The sequence below is a fragment of the Podarcis tiliguerta genome (genome assembly GCF_965153285.1).
Source record: "Podarcis tiliguerta genome assembly, chromosome: W".
NCBI lineage: Eukaryota > Metazoa > Chordata > Lepidosauria > Squamata > Lacertidae > Podarcis > Podarcis tiliguerta.
This window is the reverse complement of record NC_139552.1, coordinates 15,626,081-15,648,445: the sequence shown is the minus strand read 5'-3', so window position 1 is coordinate 15,648,445 and position 22,365 is coordinate 15,626,081. Positions and strand designations below refer to the sequence as shown.

Below are 22,365 nucleotides of genomic sequence, written 5' to 3'. Positions count from 1 at the left end.
TTGCGAGAAGCAAAGCTACAGGGAACCAGGCAGAGGGCCTTCTCGGTAGTGGCGCCCGCCCTGTGGAACGCCCTCCCAGCAGATGTCAAAGCGATAAATAACTACCTGACATTCAGAAGACATCTTAAGGCAGCCCTGTTCAGGGAAGTTTTTAATCTGTGATATTTTACTGTATTTTTTGTTTCTATGGAAGCCGCCCAGAGTGGCTGGGGAAACCCAGCCAGATGGGCGGGGTACAAATAATAAATTATTATTATTATTATTATTGTATTAACTCATTTAATAATTTTCACAGTCCTAGTGACCTTGATGTCATCTTGCATCAGACACCCACAGGTGGTAGCAGGAGAAAACTAATCTAGGGAACCTTTCCCCCCAGTGAAGACTGTACCCAAAACTCTTGAGTAAAAAAGCCATTTTAAAATGAACCAAAAAGAGGAGGAAGGATTTATATATATATATAGCTAGCCACTCAGAGTCATATGTGTGAATCTGATAGGACTGGTGTAACTTAGCAGCAGTTCTGTATATGGCCACAGGGAACTAAGTTTCAGGAGGGCAGCCAAGAGCCTCTCTAATTTGGGGTGTTTGTGGCTCAGATTCCATCTGGAGGCATTCTAAATGCAAACACAACAATGCCAGATTCATAGAACAACAATCTTTAAATTATATTCCTGAAGGAATGGGTTTTCCAAACCCAAAACTGACTGTGCAGGCAGTTTGAAACTGCACCAAAACCCCTATTTTTCCTTATCTAAAATCCATTAACTTGAGCTCTGAGTCAATGTATACACAAAAACCCGGCCGTGCTCAGAGCCCTCTCCTTTATCAGTTTGTGACGGCAGGGATGACCCTGACTGCACCAGTAGAACAGAGAAGACACATCTGTGCCTTATCTTATGTGCTGACCACAAAAGACGCACAGACCTAAGTCCGGAACAATGCCAAAGCGTGTTCTTGGAGATGATGACCTCTTCCTCCAAGATAAGAGTAGGAAGAGGAAGATCCTTTTATGGTCAGAAGTACAGGAAGAAATTCCCTTTTATGGTTAAGAATACCAGATCAAGAACATATGTGATGTCAACCTGCGTACATAGGCTGACGTGGTTGGATTTATATGGGAAGGAGGGAGAGGGTGTCTGGAGGATATATATACTGCATGAAACTTGTCATTTCTTTGGACTTGCTGTGGACTTGACCACTCAAGTGCCTTCTGCTATCCGGAGAGCAGAATAAACTCTTTCTTTGAACCAACCTCAGTGTCATTTGACTTCCTTCCTCCTGTCCCGGAGCAACGCAGACCCAATTGGTGAACTCAAATAAGGCTACAGATGCTGCCCATCTGGTGATGTCCATGTGTAGAGTCGTCTCATGTGTTGTTGGAAAAGCCTGTTTGTGATGACCAGCTTGTTCTCTTGACAGAGCTCTATTAGCATTTGCCCTGCTCCCTTTTGATCTCCACGGCCAAACTTGCCAGTTGTTCCTTTTATCTCTTGATTCCCTACTTTAGCATTACAATCCCCTATAATGAGAAGACCATCCTTCTTTGGTGTCACTTCTATAAGGTGTTGTAAGTCTTCATAGAATTGGTCAATTTCAGTTTCTTCAGCACCAGTAGTTGGTGCATAAACTTGGATTACTGTGATGTTAAAAGGTCTGCCTTGGATTCGTATCGAGATCATTCTATCATTTTTGAGATTGCATCCCAGTACAGCTTTTGCCACTCTTTTGTTGACTATGAGGGCCACTCCATTTCTTTTACGGGTTTCTTGCCCACAGTAGTAGATATGAGGGTCATCCGAACTGAATTCGCCCATTCCCGTCCATTTTAGTTCACTGATGCCCAGGATGTCAATATTTACTCTTGCCATCTCATTTTTGACCACATCCAACTTACCCAGGTTCATGGTTCTTACATTCCAGGTTCCTATGCAATATTTTTCTTTACAGCATTGGACTTTCCGTTCGCTTCCAGGCATATCCGCAACTGAGTGTCCTTTCGGCTTTGGCCCAGCTGTTTCATCAGCTCTGAATCTACTTGTACTTGTCCTCCGCTCTTCCTCAGTAGCATGTTGGACGCCTTCCGACCTGAGGGGCTCATCTTCCAGCGTCATAACTTTTATATGCCTGTTGTCTTTGTCCATTGAGTTTTCTTGGCAGGGATACTGGAGTGGCTTGCCGGTTCCTCCAGTATCCCTGCCAAGCTTATGGTAATAAATGTGACACCTTTCATAAATGAAAGACTAATTGACACTATGTCTCATTGAGATTTTATTTAACATGTCTTTCTGAGGAGGTCCTCCTGGAATAGACCATAATTATTTCTGCATTTGCACACCCTCCACATTAAAAATCGAAAACTAGTTGCCTATAGAAATGCCATGAGAACGTTTGATCAGGGCCAGCCCTAATATTAGGCAGTGTGAGGTAGCTTGGAATGAAACACAGTGGTTTGGGAGGCAGAGCTTGATGCATGTCCACTGAGCTAGCCTACTGCCCTCACGTGTAGTGGTGGCGATGGAGCAGAGGCTGTAAGTTTCAGCTGGCCACTTGGAATGGTGAGGTGCAGCTCCTCATCCTTCACCTCAAGTAGCAGAAATATATTGGGCTAGTTCATAGCCTTGTATGGAAAATCCTTTGCAAAGTTTTTCAGTAGGAACGGGGAGCCTAAGGCTCCAGCATCTGATGTGGTTTTCTAGGCCTTTCCCTCTGGCCCCAGACCACACCCTTTAAGGCAGACAAGTGGGGTCTGACTGAGGGCAGATGGATAGTGATGGGGCAGCGCCCCATTTGCCCAAAGGATGAAGCTTTTCACTGTCTGATTGGCGTATTGAAAACATGATTGTATTATCAACCTCCATTCAATACAGAGCTAATCATTCTGAAGTCTGTGTTGAATAGTGGCTGAAGCCTCTTTTTATTTTTGGTCTCCCTGTCATCCCTAATTCCCACCTGTGCATGATGTGGATTTTGATTTTTGGGAAATCCCAGATACTTAGCAGATGGTTAGCTTGGGTGGCCGGGGGGACAGGACGGGGCTAAAGGCAGCAAAATATAAAAAAATATCCCTGTGTTCACAAGCACCCTTATTCATTCCAATCTGCTGTTTTGCCTCATGACTAGACTAATAAGCAATTACACCAACATCTCAAATGCTTATCTGGTGTAAATGCATCTGTCAGCCAGATTCAACATCATCAATAAAGCTGCCAAATCTCTTTATAATTCAATGATACATGCTCTAAACATCTTTCTTTCTTTCCTCCCTTCTCTCTCTCTCTCTTGGAATGTAGCCTTATTTGAGTTCACCGATTGGGTCTGCGTTGCTCTGGGAAGGGAAGGGAAGAGCTCAAGTTAATGGATTTTAGCTAAAGAAAAATAGGGATTTTGGTGCAGTTTCTAACTGCCTGCACAGTCGGTTTTGGGTTTGGGAAACCCATTCCTTCACATCGAAATCAGATTGATTATATACTCTGCAGCCAAAGATGGAGAAGCTCTATACAGTCAGCAAAAACAAGACCTGGAGCTGACTGTGGTTCAGATCATCAGCTTCTTATAGCAAAATTCAAGCTTAAACTGAAGAAAGTAGGAAAAACCACTGGGCTGGTAAGATACAATCTAAATCAAATCCCTTATGAATACACAGTGGAAGTGAGGAACAGGTTTAAGGATTTAGATTTGCTGGACAGAGTGCCTGAAGAACTATGGATGGAGGCTCGCAACATTATACAGGAGGCAGCAACGAAAACCATCCCAATGAAAAGGAAATGCAAGAAAGCAAAGTGGCTGTCCAACGAGGCCTTACAAATAGCGGGGGAGAGAAGGCAAGCAAAATGCGAGGGAGATAGTGAAAGATACAGGAAATTGAATGCAGATTTCCAAAAAATAGCAAGGAGAGACAAGAAGGCTTTCTTAAACGAGCAATGCAAAGAAATAGAGGAAAACAACAGAATGGGAAGAACCAGAGATCTGTTCAAGAAAATTGGAGATATGAAAGGAACATTTCGTACAAAGATTACCATAATAAAGGACAAAAGTGGTAAGGACCTAACAGAAGCAGAAGACATCAAGAAGAGGTGGCAAGAATACACAGAGGAATTATACCAGAAAGATATGGATGGCTCGTACACCCCAGGTAGTGTGGTTGCTGACCTTTAGCCAGACATCCTGGAGAGTGAAGTCAAATGGGCCTTAGAGAGCACTGCAAATAACAAGGCCAGTGGAAGTGATGATATTCCAGCTGAACTATTTAAAATTTTAAAAGATGATGCTGTTAAGGTGCTACACTCAATATGCCAGCAAGTTTGGAAAACTCAGCAGTGGCCAGAGGATTGGAGAAGATCAGTCTACATCCCAATCCCAAAGAAGGGCAGTGCCAAAGAATGTTCCAACTACCGCACAATTGCACTCATTTCACACGCTAGCAAGGTTATGCTTAAAATTCTACAAGGAAGGCTCAAGCAGTATGTGGACCTCAGAACTCCCAGAAGTGCAAGCTGGATTTAGAAGAGGCAGAGGAACCAGAGACCAAATTGCAAACATGCGCTGGATTATGGAGAAGGCTAGACAGTTCCAGAAAGACATCTACTTCTGCTTCATTGACTATGCAAAAGCCTTTGACTGTGTCGACCACAGCAAACTATGGCAAGTTCTTAAAGAAATGGGAGTGCCTGATCACCTCATCTGTCTCCTGAGAAATCTCTATGTGGGAGAAGAAGCTACAGTTAGAACTGGATATGGAACAACTGATTGGTTCAAAATTGGGAAAGGAGTATGACAAGGCTGTATATTGTCTCCCTGCTTATTTAACTTATATGCAGAATTCATCATGTGAAAGGCTGGGCTGGATGAATCCCTAGCCGGAATTAAGATTGCCGGAAGAAATATCAACAACCTCAGATATGCAGATGACACAACCTTGATGGCAGAAAGTGAGGAGGAATTAAATAACCTTTTATTGAGGGTGAAAGAGGACGGCGCAAAATATGGTCTGAAGCTGAACATCAAAAAAACGAAGATCATGGCCACTGGTCCCATCACCTCCTGGCAAATAGAAAGGGAAGAAATGGAGGCAGTGAGAGATTTTACTTTCTTGGGCTCCATGATCACTGCAGATGGTGACAGCAGCCATGAAATTAAAAGACGTCTGCTTCTTGGGAGAAAAGAAATGACAAACCTAGACAGCATCTTAAAAAGCAGAGACATCACCTTGCCAACAAAGGTCTGTATAGTAAAAGCTATGGTTTTCCCAGTAGTGATGTATGGAAGTGAAAGCTGGACCATAAAGAAGGCTGATTGCCGAAGAATTGATGCTTTTGAATTATGGTGCTGGAGGAGACTCTTGAGAGTCCCATGGACTGCAAGAAGATCAAACCTATCCATTCTTAAGGAAATCAGCCCTGAGTGCTCACTGGAAGGACAGATTGTGAAGCTGAGGCTCCAATACTTTGGCCACCTCATGAGAAGAGACGACTCCCTGGAAAAGACCCTGATGTTGGGAAAGATGGAGGGCACAAGGAGAAGGGGACGACAGAGGACGAGATGGTTGGACAGTGTTCTCGAAGCTACCAGCATGAGTTTGACCAAACTGCAGGAGGCAGTGGAAGACAGGAGTGCCTGGCGTGCTCTGGTCCATGGGGTCACGAAGAGTCGGACACGACTAAACAACAACAATTTTAAGCTCTTTGGCCTTGTAGATAGACAAAAGGAGTTCAAAAAACTACCCCACTCCCCAGGACAGAATGCATTGAATTTACAGTTAGAGTAAATTCCTACTTATGCAATTTAGTTTTTGTTTAGTTTACCTTATGCATTGCTTTTCCATGGTGTATCATGGCCAAGGTGGTTCATGCTATGACAGGGCCAGCCCAAGACATTTTGCAGGTTGAGGAATAAGAACATAAGAAGAGTCCCAAAGGCCCACACAGTCCACCATCCTGTTCTTGCAGTGGCCAACTAGTCTCTCACTTAGTACTACCTGGAGAAGCTGCAGATTAAACCTGAGACCTTCTGCATACAAAGTAGGTGCTCTACCACTGAGCTACAGTCTTCACCCCTAGAAAGCTGTATTATTCCAAGTCAGACAATTTGTCCATTTTTGACACCCATTCCATGTCTGCACTGACTGGCAGTTGCCCTCCAGGAGTCTTTCCCAGCATTAACTGGAGACACCAGGGATTGAATCTGGGACCTTTTGCATGTAAAGCATGTGCCCTGCTGATGAGCTATGGCCTCTTCCCAGAGTCAATGGAGGCTACTCCTCCGTAGGCTTGTACTGGTAGTGTATACGATAGAATTGTACCTAAGCTTTTACAAAGTCTCTGACCAATGAACATTTCAGCTGGGACTGAGAACACCTGGAGGGCTACATGTTCCTTCACCCGTGGCTTCATGTAAATAGGCTGGACAAGATGACCCCTGTGGTCCCTTCCACAATTATTATTATTACAACACCCTGCCCCCCCCTCCAAAAAACCCCCACACACATGCTTTTTCAATTGACTTGCCTAAGATCCAGGATTCTGACTGTGGTGACCTTGTTGCATGTTCTCAAGAGTGCCTCTGGGGCTTGGGCATCCTTTAGCAGTAGTTCAGTGGTGCAGGATCTGCTTTCAACACAGAAGGTCTCAGGTTCAAAATGTGGAATCATATATTAGGTCTGGCTAAGTCTCCCTGCCTGAAACCACAGACTGCTGAGAACTGCTGCCAGACAGTGGAGACAATGCTGAGCTAGATGGATCAATATTCAGTATAAGGGAGCTTCCTGTACTCTTAAATCATTATTGTACACACTCCTCCAAAATTTAAAATGGTGGGTCTTTCAACTAATATCTGAATCTGAAGATATCTTAGCAATAGAAAATGCAATGTTTTCAATGACAAGGGTCCCTGCGCTTTTTGAATTGGCATGTCCCTATCAGTTGTGGGTTTTTGTCTCCAGCGACTGCCATCAACAGGGATCTCTCAAAAGAGGGCAGGGTAATTGCTACTAGGAAAGTTCAGTGTTTGAAGATGGTTTGATTAGGGAACTGTACAAATTCAATTTCTCCCAACCAGATTCAATTTTAATCTAATCTAAAGAGAGAAAACTCCAGTGTAATAATGACAAAAGCAAAAAAGGATGTCGGAGTGGACTGTTTTAACTGCCTTTTCACTTTTCTTTTATTGTCCATGAAGCAGGGGGTGGGGGTGGGCAGAAAATGTTGGGTTTGGATATGGAGACAACTTTTGTGGCTTCGCAGAACTTGTCTTTAGTAGCTGGGGAGGGGGATAATGGCCTGGTTGAAGAACTTCACATCTCACTTAGCAGCTGATTGACTGACTATAGGGTGTCCCTGGCTGCATTCACATCATGCAATTGAAACTCTATGGTGCCACTTTGAACAGTCTTGGGTTCCCCCTAAGAATTCTGGGAGCTGTAGTTAAGGGTGCTGAGAGTTGTTCCTTCCTGTTCCCTCCCAGAGCTACAATTTCTGGAGTGGTTTAACAATCCATCCCTCTTCCCAGAAAGCTCTGTGAGGGGGTTGGATGAGGGTGTCTCCTGATCACCCTCAGCACCCATATTGAGCCATAACACCCAGAATTACTTGAGGGAAGCCATGGCTGTTTAAAGTGGTATCATGGTGCTTTAAATGCTTGGTGGCAACATGGCCCCCGTGTCCTATTTTACAGATATCTTTCTTCATAGCTCTGCTGATTATACAGCAATAACAGAGAACCTATTTCAACGCAAGGGGCCACACATCCTTCGGGACAATCTTCATAGCTGTCAACTTTTCCCTTTTTTAAAGGGAAATTCCCTTATTCCAAATAGGATTCCTCACAAGAAAAGGGAAAAGTTGACAGCTATGCAATCTTTTGAGGGCCAGCAGTGGGAGACAAAAGTAGGCAGAGCAACTAATGTCCATTTCAGCTTAGGTTACTTTCTACATGCACACCCTCTCCATGTGGGCAAGCAAGGGACATGATCAGAGTTCAAGGATACCTTCCAACCAGGCAAAGACACTCAAAGAGGGTATTGAGCAAGGCCATTGATGCTTGTGGCTGGGGAGAGGGTGTGGCTTGGGAGGAATATGGTTTGAGGAGAGCCCCAAGGACCTGAGTGACATAGCCTAGAGAAGAGTGATTTACAGTACACCTGCATAGCCTACTTCAGATGTGCTTTGCAGCTGAATCCCATCCAGTGCAAACCTCTAGTCCCTGTGGCAAACTGACTAGCTCTGCAAATCAATTCCATAAGAGAAAGAGAGAAAGGAAGAACATTTGACTCCAATCCATGGGTATGTGCAGCAAGCATCTCCACCACAGGGAAATTTAAAATGAATACATTTTAACATGGCCTCATGGCAGCAGAGAAGTCATTTAAAGAGGAGCATGAGAACCAACAGCAGCTTAAAACAATAACAACCTTAAAATATAATGGCAAGCAAATGAAGCAAGATAATTTATAACATCTGAAATGATGGGCATGATTTTCTGTGCCCTGGATGTATTCATGCAAGGCCAAGCATGGGGGGGGGGGTCTCTCTTTATTAATTAAACGTACATCCTTCTTCCTAAAGGAGCCTAAGTAGGGTGGTTACACATTGGCCTGATCTATTCAAATTACAGCTGCTGAATCAGATATGTGGCCAGGAGAAGAAGAAAGGAAGGCTGTAGCTCAGTGGCTGAACATCTGCTTTGCATGCAGAAGGTCCCAGGTTCAATCTCTAGCATCTCTAGGTAGGGCTGGGAATGTCCCCTGCCTGAACCCCTGGAAAGCTGCTGCCAGTCAGTCAGTGTAGACAAGACTGAGCTGGGTGGACCAGCTTCCTATATTCCTGAGGAGGAGTGTGGTAATTGACCCAGAGCTGCTCCTCTGGCCCATCTTATATGCAATACAAAATTCTCTGTGTGAAGGGGAATTGTTTGCTGAAGCAACATCCAGGAGAAATCCATCCTCTGCCCAACACTGATGTCCTCAATAGCAGTTGGTAGCTAATAAAGTTTCTTGACATGTTATCTGGCATAGACTCTGTATACAGGAATCCTGTTTGTAAGAAATGGGTTAATGCCATCCCCATTTGCATATTGATTTTTCCTTTAGTAATTATCTGTGAAAAGTCAAATATTTGCTTTATCTTATAATTCAATTTTAGAAATGCCCTTGGGATTCAAATTAACTCCCTTGTAATATCTTCATTGAGAAAGAAGATTAATTATGCTTACAAGGATCCTAATTTAACTTATCGGACCTTTAATGCTTCAGAGCTCAGCAAAGCATTTAAATTTAGGATTAGAAGGGCAATCTGCTTCCATTAGCTTGGCTACTTTCAAATCTCCCATTATTTTTATGCATATAGGGATTCCCCCTCCCTGCCATATCCTTCTAACCAAAATTAAAATATCAATTATGAAGGAAATAAACATTATATATTGACATTAGTAATTACGCTTCTGGCATTTAGTGTGGCGTTCCCAAAGCAAGCAAGGATTGGACTCTGGTTAATAAAATACACACGAGGCTTGACCAGCAAGAGGAGTGCGTATAATAATTCTCTCCACCCCTCGGCCCAGGTCGTTTTATTCACAATAGAACTTTTTACACAGTGTTCGTAAGAGCCAATCAGATTTCCTCTGAGCATTTCAAAAACCCCACGTGGGACAAAGTCAGATCAGAAGAAATCCTGTTAACTACAAAGACTACTTTGAACATGCATACATATCTGAGAGTAAATAAAACAGGACTAGAGGAATGCATTCAGCAAAACCCCGGAGGTCATAAACAGGAATAAACAGGAGAGGCAGGATGGCAGTATTTACCACCTCCTGGAAGGATGGCAGTATTTATTGTTAACCATCTTATTGTTAACCCTCTTCCTGGCCCTTAGATTAACAAAACTAACAATAGCTACATCAAAGCTAACTATCATCTTTATGACCCAGGATGCCTGATGAAGCAACTGGCCTGTGTTTTTAGAATGCTGATATGTGCCTGTCAGGCAGAGAAATAGGACATAGATGCAGAGGCATGGATTGATCAGAAATCATATCAAAATGGCTCAAACCCAGTCAACGCAATGCTTTCATTGCTGACACAAATGGCTTGCTCCATATTTTTTATAATTCCTCATAGCAATCCCACCTGATCACTACAGTTTAGGAGTGTATGAAAATGGTATTTGTGAATGGTGTAAATATTCAGAATTATTAAGATGGGAAGTGCTTAAAACTAGACTCTACCACTTCCAGGTCAGCTGTGAACAAGTGAAGCAGCTTTTCCAGGAAAGTCCCAGGGGGAGATCTGGGGGTTGAGCAGGCAAACACACACCCCATTAACACCCTGATAGAATGGGGGTTGACTGGAGATTATCCAAGAGCATTGGATCGCTGCTCCTTGCCTCAGATAGAGTTGGAGGACCCCATTTCAGGCAGGTTGAATGATGAGACGCAGGAAGACTCCATTGCTGACTTCCCTGCTGGAAAGCCTGGAAATGCAGCCCCATAAGCAGCCAACTTTCCATCAAGTTGGAATTAAATGGACTTCCGGTTGGATAGCAAGGTGGAAGGAGGCGAGTTCCCCTCGGGAGAGGGGGATTAGCTCCAAGGAGGCAACAAAGGGGTGTTACAAGGGCGCCGTAACCCCCCAAAACCCACTGAAAGGAGATTCAGTGGTCGAGGATCCCAGCGCTGCCAGAAGAGCGATTCTCCCGGCCGCCAAGTACCCTCTTTAAGAGGAGACAAGAGCGGCGGTGTAGAAGGGCCGACAGCGGGACGCCATTGCCAGCCTCAGGGAGCGAAGCCCTGAGCCTTCCCACTGGAGCGAGCGGCTTTCCAAATTAAAGAATTCGAATTGGCAACATTAAAAAGAGGACTAAAATTGTGGATTTGGACCTAATTCGAAACAGACAAAGGAAAAAACAGGAGGTCAACTTTGTCTGGGCTCCGGAGAATACGCAGGGACTATTTACAGAGCAGACGGAACTGTGAGTAAAAAAACCAAACGGAGGTGTTTTGAGCAAAAAGATCTACCCCTCCGTGGAGTTAAAGCTTTAATTTGGACTTAGGGGGGGAGAAGATATTTCGGTTAATTCCCTATAATTTGATGGTGCTATTTTCTCTTTATTTTTGGAAGATTTATTTGGCTTTTGAAAAAGAACTTGGTAACGGAGCGTTCTATTCCAGATTACTTTCGTTTTTAAAAGAACTGTGCAATAAGCTAATTGGATTGATTTTTTATACCCATTCTTAGTACGTGGATATTTCTTTTTTGTATGTGAGTTGGTCGAGCTTCGAATTATATTGGATTATACTGGACTAGACAACTGAATTAAATTTTGTGCCTTTTATTTTAATTTAAGAAGAAACTGAAAGAAAGACCGCCCCCCTTTGTTTCATTTCCCGAAGGGCGAGGAGTCGCCACTTTGTTTGACTTTAAAGTTACGGACTGACTGATTTTTGTTTTTTTGATCTGGGTTCTTCTCCCCCTTTACCCCCCCTTTGGAAGCTTGTCTTTTCTGTAAAAAGTGATAGAAGATACTTATTATTTTTTGTTTGTCTCCTTCCTTTTTTATCTTTTTGTGACTTTCCGAGAACTGGGAAGATTTTGTTTTTTGGAGAGGAGCGGGTGATTGTTTAGAAGAGACTGTGTATGGGAGAGCTGCGGGCCATAAGGATTATAAATTCGAGGAATAACTTTTGGGTTTTTTTTGTTCTCCTTTTTTCAAGCCCTTTTTTTGGATAATATATTTGGAGCGAAACTAAGTGGTGGAAGGGGGTTTAAGACTTTTGTATAACGAATAAAGATATTGGATCTGGCCAACCAAGAGGCAAGAAGAAATAAAATTTAAATACAAAAACTTGGGTTTGGAAGAATATCATCGCTATATTTTTGTGATAAACACTCTGGCTGGGCAAGATTAGAGCACCCCCTACTGGCCCCCTGGTGGATGTTATAGATATTAAAACAATATATATTTGGTTGAATAGCGACAAAATGCCCCCTGGTGGATCTTTATAAATTTGGAAAATGGCACACACGCAAAAGAAAGGAGAAGGAACACCAGCAGAAAGAAAAGGATCAAGACAGGAATCTGACACAAAAGGAGAAATATTAAAGATGATAATTGAACTTAAATCAGAGTTAAAATCGGAAATACATAAAAGTGAAAAAAATATTGGATCTAAGTTGGAGCAAGTGGATAAAAAAATTGACGTTACGGTGGAAAAAATAGATGAATCTATTACAGAAATTAAGGGGCAGATGAGAGACATGATAAAAAGGACACAAAACTTAGAAGAGGGGGCAAAAAAGAATAAAAATGAGATCAAGGAATTAAAGAAGGGAGAGGAAAAGATTAGAGCAGAGGTGGCAGAAGTTAATAAAACCCAGGAAGAACTAAAGGATGCTATTGCAATGAATGAACTGAGGCAGAGGGAGACTAATTTAAGACTTAGATTAATTCCAGAGACACAAGGGGAAGAAATAAAGGGGAAATTGATTAAAGAAATTGTGATTTGGATGGAGATGGAAGAAGAAGAAGTTGCAAAGACAATACAAAATGTTTTTAGAATTAAAGTGAGGACAAACAAAGCGAAGAAATTCCCAGGAGACTGCTTGGTGATATTCAAAGATAGAGAGATGAGAAATTTAATTTTACAAAAAAACAGAGAGAAAAGATTGAATATTGGAGGGAACAACATAATCATCTTCAAAGACGTCCCATTACATTTGTTGAAAAAACGCAACCAATATCAACAGTTGGTGCAGGCTCTCAGGAAGAACAAAACTGAATTCAGATGGGAATTCCCAGAAGGACTCTCTTTTGCATATAAAGGGAAAAGACATAGAATAACAAGACCAGATGAATTGGATAAATTTATGAGAAGATATAAAGAACTGGGAAGTGAAGAGACCGTACCATTGGGGGCAGGAGCGGAGGGAGAAGATACGCAAGATTCGGAGGAAGAGAAAGAGGAGGAAGAAGAAGAGGACGAAGAAAGAAAAACAATATAAAATTGATTATTAAATAAACATAACTAAAAAACATCATGGCGTTAAAGTTATGGACATGGAATGTTAATGGGATTAATGATAAAAAAACGGAATAAAATTCAACAATATTTGAAAAAGCAAAATTTGGACATTATTTGTTTGCAAGAGACACATGTAATGAGGAGACACAGAAAAATCTTAATAAACAAAAAATTAGGAAATGAATTTATTTCATCAGACAAAGTTAAAAAAAGAGGAGTGGTTTTATACATAAAAAACAAAATAGAAGACCAACAAATATTTAAAGATGAAGAAGGTAGAATTGTGGCAGTACAGGTCAAATGGCAAGGCGAGAAAATAATAATTGTTGGAGTGTATGCACCCAATGAAAACAAAATAGACTTCTTTAGGAATTTAGAGGAGAAACTATTTGAATATATGGACCAAAAAATTATAATAATGGGAGACATGAATGCAGTGGTTTCGATGGAAATGGACAGAACGAGAGCATCAGGGAAAGTAAAGGAGGGGAAATTACCAAAGACCTTTTTTTCAATGGTAGAGAACTGTAATTTAATTGATATTTGGAGACTAAAACACCCATTGGAAAAACAGTTCACATATCACTCAGAAGCAAATCAATCAATGTCAAGTATAGATCAAATTTGGATAACAAATGATCTTATATCAAGAATATTAAAGATTGAAATCCAACCCAAAGTCCTTTCGGATCATAACCCAATAAAATGTACCCTAAAAGGATTTGAAGGAAAATCCTTTCGCTGGAGAATAAATGAAAGTCTTTTTGATGACCAAAAAATAGTAGAGAATGCGAAAAAGCAGATGAGTGACTATTTTATTAACAACATGAATAAGGGAACCAAAAACAACGTAGTGTGGGACGCTGGAAAAGCAGTTATGAGAGGTTTCTTTATACAACAAAATGCAATCAAAAATAAACAGAGAGAGAAAGGGAAGAAAGAAATCTTAACGCAAATTATGGAGAATGAGAAAAAATTAATTGACAAACCAAATGATAAAAAATTAAAAATAAATATAAAAACTTTACAAACGCAATTCTCTATGATAATAAATAAGGAAGTGGAATGGAATATCAAAATGATGAGACAAACGAACTTTGAACACGCAAACAATTCAGGGAAACATTTGGCATGGCAAATTAAGAAAAGGAAAGAACAGAACATGGTACATAAGATTGTGGTTGATGACAAAGAAATAGATGATCCGAAGGGAATAAGGAAAGGATTTGTAGACTTTTATAGACAATTATACAAAAAGAAGGAGAAATGTAATCTAAAGAAAATAGAGGAATATTTGAACGAGAAAGGGGTGCAGAAAATTCCGACAAAAGAGAAAAGCAAACTAAATGAGATGACTGAACAAGAAGAAATAGAAAAAGCAATCACAGAGTTAAAAAGTGGGAAAACGCCAGGGTCCGGATGGATTTAGTGCAAGATTTTATAAAGAAATGAAAGACATCATAATTTCACCACTGAAACAAGTAATGAATGATATACTATTGAGAAATGAGATACCAGAAACTTGGAAAGAGGCATATATTACTCTAATTCCCAAGCAGGATTCAGATCTAACTCAAGTTAAAAATTATAGGCCGATTTTGCTTTTAAATAATGATTACAAACTATTTGCTAATATATTGGCAAATAGAATGAAGAAGTTGTTAAAGGAGTTGATACATGAAGACCAAGCAGGCTTTCTTCCCGGCAGGCAAATGAAAGACAATATTAGGAATATAATTAATGTTTTAGAATATTTGAATGCCAGGAATCATTAAGCAAGCAATGTTAATATTTGTGGATGCAGAAAAAGCCTTTGATAATATTTCTTGGGAATTTATGTTAAAAAACTTTGAAATGATGGACATTGGACAAAACTTAATGAATGGGATAGGGTCAATATATAAAGACCAAAGAGCAAAATTAATAGTTAACAATGTGGTGACAGAAAACATAAAAATAACAAAGGGTACTAGACAAGGATGTCCGCTTTCACCATTGTTATTCATCATGGTCCTGGAAGTTTTGTTAAGAGCGATAAGAAATAACCAACAGATAAAAGGGATAACGGTAGGAAGCAAGCAATATAAGATCAAAGCATTTGCCGATGACCTGGTTTTAACTCTGGAAAATTCGACGGACACTATAAGGGAAGTTTGGAAGGAAATAGAACAATTTGGACAATTGGCGGGATTCCGCTTAAATAAGAAAAAGACAAAAATGATGTGTAGAAATATGGACTTAAAATCTATTGAGGAAGTGCAGCAACAGATAGAAATAGAAGTGGTTAAGAAAGTTAAATACTTGGGAGTTTGGTTAACCCCAAGAAGTATAGATCTATACCAAAATAATTATATTCCAACATGGAGTAAGATTAAAAAAGACCTAGAGGTGTGGGGAAGAATGAAATTTTCATTTTGGGGTAGAATCGCAATAATAAAAATGAACGTGCTACCAAAGATGTTATTTCTGTTTCAAACCATTCCAGTAATCAGAGGGGCAGCGATTTTTAAAAATTGGCAAAGAGAAATTTCAAGCTTCATATGGCAGGGTAAGAAGCCGAGAATAAAGTTTAAGATACTGACTGATGCGAAAGAAAGAGGCGGCTTCGCCCTGCCGGACCTGAAACTATATTATTAAGCATCCTGCCTCTGCTGGTTGAAGGAATGGATAAAATTGGAAAATACTGACTTGCTGGATCTGGAAGGTTTCGACAATAGATTTGGGTGGCATGCATATTTATGGTATGACAAAAAGCGAGCACATAAAGGGTTTGGAAACCACACCATAAGAGGTTCATTGATAGAAGTTTGGGAAAAGTATAAAAATCTGTTGGCGGTAAAAACACCATGGTGGTTGTCACCACTGGAGGTATTATGTGTGAAAAAGATTAATATGAGTGGGGAATGGGTAACATATAGAGAATTATTAAGAAAAATAGACGGCAAATGGACGTTGAAGCCATATGAAGAAGTTAAAAGATATGTGAATGACTGGCTACACTATTACCAAATTAATGAAATGTTTAGAAAAGAGCTAAAACTAAATGGTTTTGCGGAGAAAGAGTCGAAATTCCAGAAAGAAATAATAAACAGTGACTTTAAAATTCTGGCTAAAATGTATAAAATATTGTTAGAATGGCACTCAAAGGATGAAGAGATAAAATCAGTTATGATTGACTGGGCCAAAGATTTTGGATATAACATATATATGGAGGATTGGGAGAAATTGTGGAAAGAAGGCTAAAGATTTACTGCATGTACAACTATAAAAGAAAATGTGATGAAAATGAGGTATCGATGGTACTTAACACATGTGAAATTAGCTAAGATGTACAAGGGATGTAACAAATGTTGGAAATGTAAAGATAAAGAAGGTACATTTTACCATATGTGGTGGGAATGTAAGAAAGTTAAAAATTATTGGGAAATGATATATAATGAACTGAAAAAAATGTTTAAATATACATTTGTTAAGAAGCCAGAAGCATTCCTGCTAGGTATCGTAGGAAATGAGATAAACAAGAAAGATAGGAAACTATTTTTTACGCAGTAACAGCAGCAAGAATATTGTTAGCCCAGAGATGGAAGCAAGAAGAACTACCAACATTGGAAGAATGGAGAACGAAATTGATGGACTTTGCAGAACTGGATAGAATGACAGGAAGAATTAGGAATCGACGAGATCAGAGATTCACTGAAGAATGGGATTTTTTTTTATAATATACGCATAACCTAAGTGAAAAACAAATAATGCTTGTAACGTTTAACGAAGCTTTGTAAAAATGAAAGATAAAATTTGGAGTGAAATTAGACTTAATTTACAAAGTAGATAAGAACTAAGAAATGTGTGGAAAATTGAGAAGGGAAGGAGTACCAGCCAAGTTGAGGGAAGTCAAAAAATGAGAGAATGGTTTTAAAAATTGTATGAACTGTATTAATTTGTTTTATTTGTAAATTGAATAAAAATTATAATTAAAAAAAACAAGTTGGAATTAAATGAATACACCCTCACAGAAGCGGTGAGGTACCGTATTTTTCGCTCTATAAGATGCACCAGACCACAAGATGCACCTAGCTTTTGGAGGAGGAAAACAAGAAAAAAAATATTCTGAATCTCAGAAGCCAGAACAGCAAGAGGGATTGCTGCGCAGTGAAAGCAGCAATCCCTCTTGTTGTTCTAGCTTCTGGGATAGCTGTGCAGCCTGCATTCGCTCCATAAGATGCACACACATTTCCCCTTACTTTTTAGGAGGGAAAAAGTGAGTCTTATAGAGCAAAAAATACGGTATATACTGCAGGAAAAAATTCCAGCTACTTTGTTCAAATATTGGGAAAGATGAGAGCATTGTAACTGCAGAGATGTATAAAAGTGTGTAAAGTAAATGCTGGAAATGTAAGCAGATAGATGGGTCATTCTCCCATATGTGGTGGACATGTAAAAAAGCTAAAGGCTATGGGAAATGATATTGTGATGGCCTGGCATTCAGATTCAGATGCTGAACCTGAGGAATCCCAGCCTGCACAGGATCCCCCGCCTCCAGAACCAGCTGAGCCGGGGTTGGGGCATGAGCCTGAAGGGTCCTCACCTGTGCTGGATCCTCAGGTGCAGGCACCAGCTGGGTCTGCTCTAGCTCCTGAGGCGATGGAGGATCCATTGCCTGTAGGTGCTCCACTCTAAGCCCTGTCAGAGGAAGCTGAGGTTGCCTCTGGGTCCGGTAACCCTCTAGCCTCTCCTGAGCTGCAGAGGCTGAGGGCAGAGAGATGGAGGGAACTAAGTTCCCGCAGGAGGAGTGCTCGCCTCCAGGCCAGGAGAGGCGAGTCACCTGAGGATCGGGGCCGCCCTATGCCTTGGGGCATATAAAAGCCAGCCAGCCCCAGTCCCAAGTTGTGGGAGCATCGTTGGTGGTTGTCAGTTCCTGTCTGAGCCCTGCCCTGCACCCAGCTTTGACTTTTACAGACTGCCTTCATATTGCTTCATTGACCACAGACTGGACTTGGACCTTGCCTCTTGAATAACCCCCGGGACCAGCACAGATATATATGTTGGGATGCGTCCGGGGAGACGGGGGCATTTGGCAGGCCCTCAGCTGGCTCCAGCCACCGGCTGGCAGCCGGGCGAACTCTGGTTCTCAGAACAGCATCAATCAGCGACTTGAGCATCAGAAGCTTTCAGAAGCTGAGCACGCTCTTATCAGCAGAGTGAATTACTTCTCACAACGGAAGTGGCGGACAGAGACACGTGTAAGCATTATTTACAGGCGTTTATTCAGCATAGTTCAGGAACAAAGGAAAATCATGTCTGCTTCCCTTTGTGTCCAAGCAAACAGCTGTATAGCAAAAGCAGTATACAAACGGAAGTTCCCAGCAAGCTGTACTGGAATGTAAACAGGCATGTGACACACAACAGTCATGCCTGTTCCTTTTAAGGTGGAATGGAACTATATCCTAACAATATAATGAAATGAAGGAAGTGTTTAAATGGGCAATTCCCAAAAGACCAGAAGCTTTCCTTATAGGTATAATAGGGACAAGAGGTTCCAAAGGTGATGACTACATTATTTATGTGTGAGACAACAGCAGCTAGAATATTCCAACGAAGGAGGAGTGGCTTTTGAAAGTAATGGATTATGCAGGAATGGCAAAGCTTACAGTGAAATTCAGAGATCAAAATGATGAACTTCTTAATAGAAGAATGGAAGCCTTTCATGGACTATTTTTAAAATTTTTACTGTCAAATGAAATCGCGAGCAGGATTCTAGATAAAAGCAGAAGAAAAATGACAAAATAATTGTAATAAAGATATAATTCAGTAGAAAATGTTTGAGTTAAAACACTGTGGAGGTGAAGGTGGGAACTTAAGAAATAATGTAATTATTTGATTTGAAGGTTATTGTGAAAAAAATTGAAAAATTTCACACACACACACAACTCTACCAGAAGTTATGGTTTGCCAAAGCATTTCTCTTTCCCTCCCTCCCTCCCTCCCTCTGTCTTAGAGGTAACCATGTGTCCTATTTTACAGTGCTTTATTCAAAGAACAGAAGGAGAGTCCTGCTAGATCAGGCCAAAGACCCATCAAGTCCAATATCCTGTCTTCGCAGTGGCCAACCAGATGCCCATTATGGGAAGCCTGAAAGCAGGACTCAAGGAGGGTGACAGCACCCTTCTCACCTTTGACTCCCAGCAAGTAGCATTCAGAGACATATTGCCTCTGGAGGTAGGACACAGCCACTGATAAGGGCTCTCGGGTCCAAGTCCAGTTTGGTAAAAAGAATGAAAAGAAGAGAGAACAGGAGGGCTATCATATTGCATATCCATTTTCAGCAGCATGTATGTGAGGGATATTTTTTCAGGCATTGAATGGAACTGGGCACCAGAGATTGCAACCTTTGCATTTGGGATGCAACCACAAGAGTCGTTAATAAGCAATTGATCTTTCAAGATGTTACATCTGTGACCACAGTACTGCACTTTTAACATGTTCTATAGATAGACCAAACAGTCATTTGTTTGTTTTTGGCTGTGTGTTTGCTGACTCAGCAGCAAAGCAGATGACTTGCCATCTGCATTTGATTCATGAGCTGCTTTTCTTCTCCCTCTGCTCTGCCTCTGAAAAACTGTGTCCTAGCTGAAGCCAGAGAGGCCCTGAGGTAGCTTTGGCATATGGGAGTTTCGGAAGCTTTTTGGAATTGATGAATCAAGGAAACAGCAGATTGGAAACGGAGGAGACTTCAGAACTTGATTCATTTTTCAAAATGCTCATTAGTAAGACATACGTCGTGCCATGAAAGCTGAGACCTGAGAAATTACAGAAGTGACAGAGTATTTTATTTTAGGGACAGAGGAGATCCAGTGTGGCGTAGTGGTTAAGAGTGGTAGGCTTGTAGATTTCCGGTTGGTTGCCCGGTAATGGCAGTCAGGAGCTCTTTCAGCTGAAAGAGCCCCTGCGCTTTGAAGTTGGGGAGACCGCGAGAGCGTCGTGGTTCCCCACAAAAAAACTCAGATTGGGCGTTCTGAGGACCTGGTGTTCCGGCGGGTTCCTTTGAGCGACTCTCCCGCTCCCCGGTAAGCTCACAAGAGCCCCGAGAGCAAGCGGGGTGGGAGATGCAGCACAGCGGAAACGACTGCTTCCTTCAAAGTGTGAAGCTCCGAGACTGGTGATCGTGAGCGGCCAATTCCTTCACGAAAAAAGATCTAAAATTCGGAACGGTAAGTAACCACAAAGCTAATTTGAAAAAGATTGGGAAGAAAAAGGGGATTTAAAAATGGAGGTCGGTCCCCTTTCATTAGAGAAAATTAAAAAAGGGTGTACAAAGACCGAAGCCTTGAAACTTTGCAAGCAATTCTACCCCCCCCCCCTTTGAGGAAAGAGGGGGTATTTGCTTTAAAGACAGTAACTTTGGGAGATAGCGCTAACAATAGAGACTTCCCCATTCTGCAGCGGACCACCCGGGAGGGAAGACTAGTCTCCACTGTGACGTCACAATGGAAGAGGAAACATTCAATCTCCGTTTCCACTGACTCTGTTACAAACTTTCCTGAGCTGCCTGGCTACATTTTAAATTGGATAAAATGTGTCCTCTTGTCTCAGGACCAAGGGGAGTTTTGGAGAATTCTTTCCTTGCCATTTTTGTGCCCCATCTAGCCTGTTTTTAAAGAACAGGGATGCTGCTTCTGGGCCGGCTTCAGTGGGATTGGTGGAGGGAACTTGTTTTCCTCCTTCACAGTGCCAGACTGTGGGACTGACCTTGAAATTCTTAAGCCATTATGAGTTCAGAAAAAACAAGACGTGGCTCTAAAAGTCAATAATTTGAGGAGTCGGTGATGACAATATTGAATGATATTAGAGAAGGTTTAAATTGCAATACAGCAAGCATCGATAAATTGGATAAAAAGATTGAACTTTTAAGTACTGACTTAAAGGAAGTTAAAGATGAGATAACCACACATGATACAAGGTTGGCACAGCTGGAGACAGTCAGAGTGCCGGATTTGGAACGGTTGCAATATGAAAATGCCAATTCAATCACCTTTCTTCAGATGAAGGAAAAAGAATCTCATTTGAGATTGAGCGGGGTCCCCTTTTTGGAAGAAGAAAAACTCAATGAGTCCTTGACAGACTTTTTTGTGGAATGTTGGGATCTGAAAAAAGAGGAAGTGGAGGCATGGATAGAGAAAGCTTACAGATTTGGGCCTAAAAGGGATACTAAAATAACATATGATTGTATTGTGGTCTTAAAGACCAAGGAACAAAGAGACATAATTTTGGGACATCACTATAAAAAAGGCCTTAAAATCCAGGACAAATCCATTGTGCTCTTTAAAGAGGTCCCACGTCAATTTTTGAATTTGATATTGCACTACACAGACTTGACAAACATCCTGAGGAGGAAAAATATTTTTTTAGGTGGGAATTTCCAGAGGGCCTATATTTCAAATTTGAAGGAAGAAAGCAAAAGATCAAGACTGTTGGAGAGAAGGACAGATTCCTGCAAAAGCATGCGGTTGAACTTGGACTGCAAAGCCCACAGCTGTCGGGGGCGGAAGCAGCAATCCCTTAATCTGACATTATGGCTTTGAGAATTTATTCATGGAACGTTAATGGTTTGAATTCTCCTCAAAAAAAGGAGACAAGTTTACCATGTTTTGGAAAAACAGAATTTGGGTGTAATTTTTTACAGGAAACCCATATTACAAGATTACATAGAAAAATTTTAATAAATAAAAGATTGGGACAAGAATTTATTTCCTCTGACAAAGTGAAAAAAAGAGGGGTGGTTTTCTATATTAAGGAAAAATGGAATCCAAAATTGGTTTTCAAAGACGAGGAAGGAAAACACATAGCAGTGGAAATTACAGCACAAGGCGAAAAGGACTCTCCTCCCCATAGGGGAGGGGAGTGGTTGTGGGCGGTGATCCGGGCACCGCCTCTTGCGGGGGCGTTAGCCCCCGCCTCCCTTCTCACCTGGCTGGTGCCCACGCCCCCCCGGCGGCCACCCAACCAGGTGCCGCTGGGGGGGCGTGGACTGCAGACTATATGTCTCGGAGCCAGCCCCTCGCTCTCCCTCACTCTTCTTCGACCCGTCGAGAGTCAAGATTGTCTCTCTGAAGACAGGAAAGTATTTGCGTGCGGAATCTGAGGGGCGGGGGAGCCTTTACCATTGTTTTTTCTAGTTTGCTCAGCTCAGTCTGCCGGCTTTCCAAACGGCCGTGTGTGCATCCGACCTTCCGGGACCACGTGTGCATGGGGTGTGTGTGCTGATTCCCTTTGGGCTGGTTCCCTTAGTGCTGGTTCCCGCTGCTGCCTTGCTCTTTATCTCGTCTTTGGGCTGGTTCCCTTAGTACTGGTTCC

General features: G+C 41.6%; 2 long non-coding RNA genes across 2 annotated transcripts in view; one reads left to right on the top strand and one right to left on the bottom strand.

The window, feature by feature from the left end:
* LOC310668881 overlaps positions 1-22,365 on the bottom strand; it is a 361,082-nt gene that overhangs the window by 318,576 nt on the left and 20,141 nt on the right. The window lies entirely within an intron of this gene.
* The window catches only part of LOC310668896, a 55,148-nt gene continuing 42,671 nt past the window's right edge, over positions 9,889-22,365 (top strand). Inside the window, exon 1 of the long non-coding RNA XR_014506880.1 lies at positions 9,889-10,135. This is a non-coding gene — a long non-coding RNA (uncharacterized lncRNA). The remainder of the gene's footprint in view (positions 10,136-22,365) is intronic.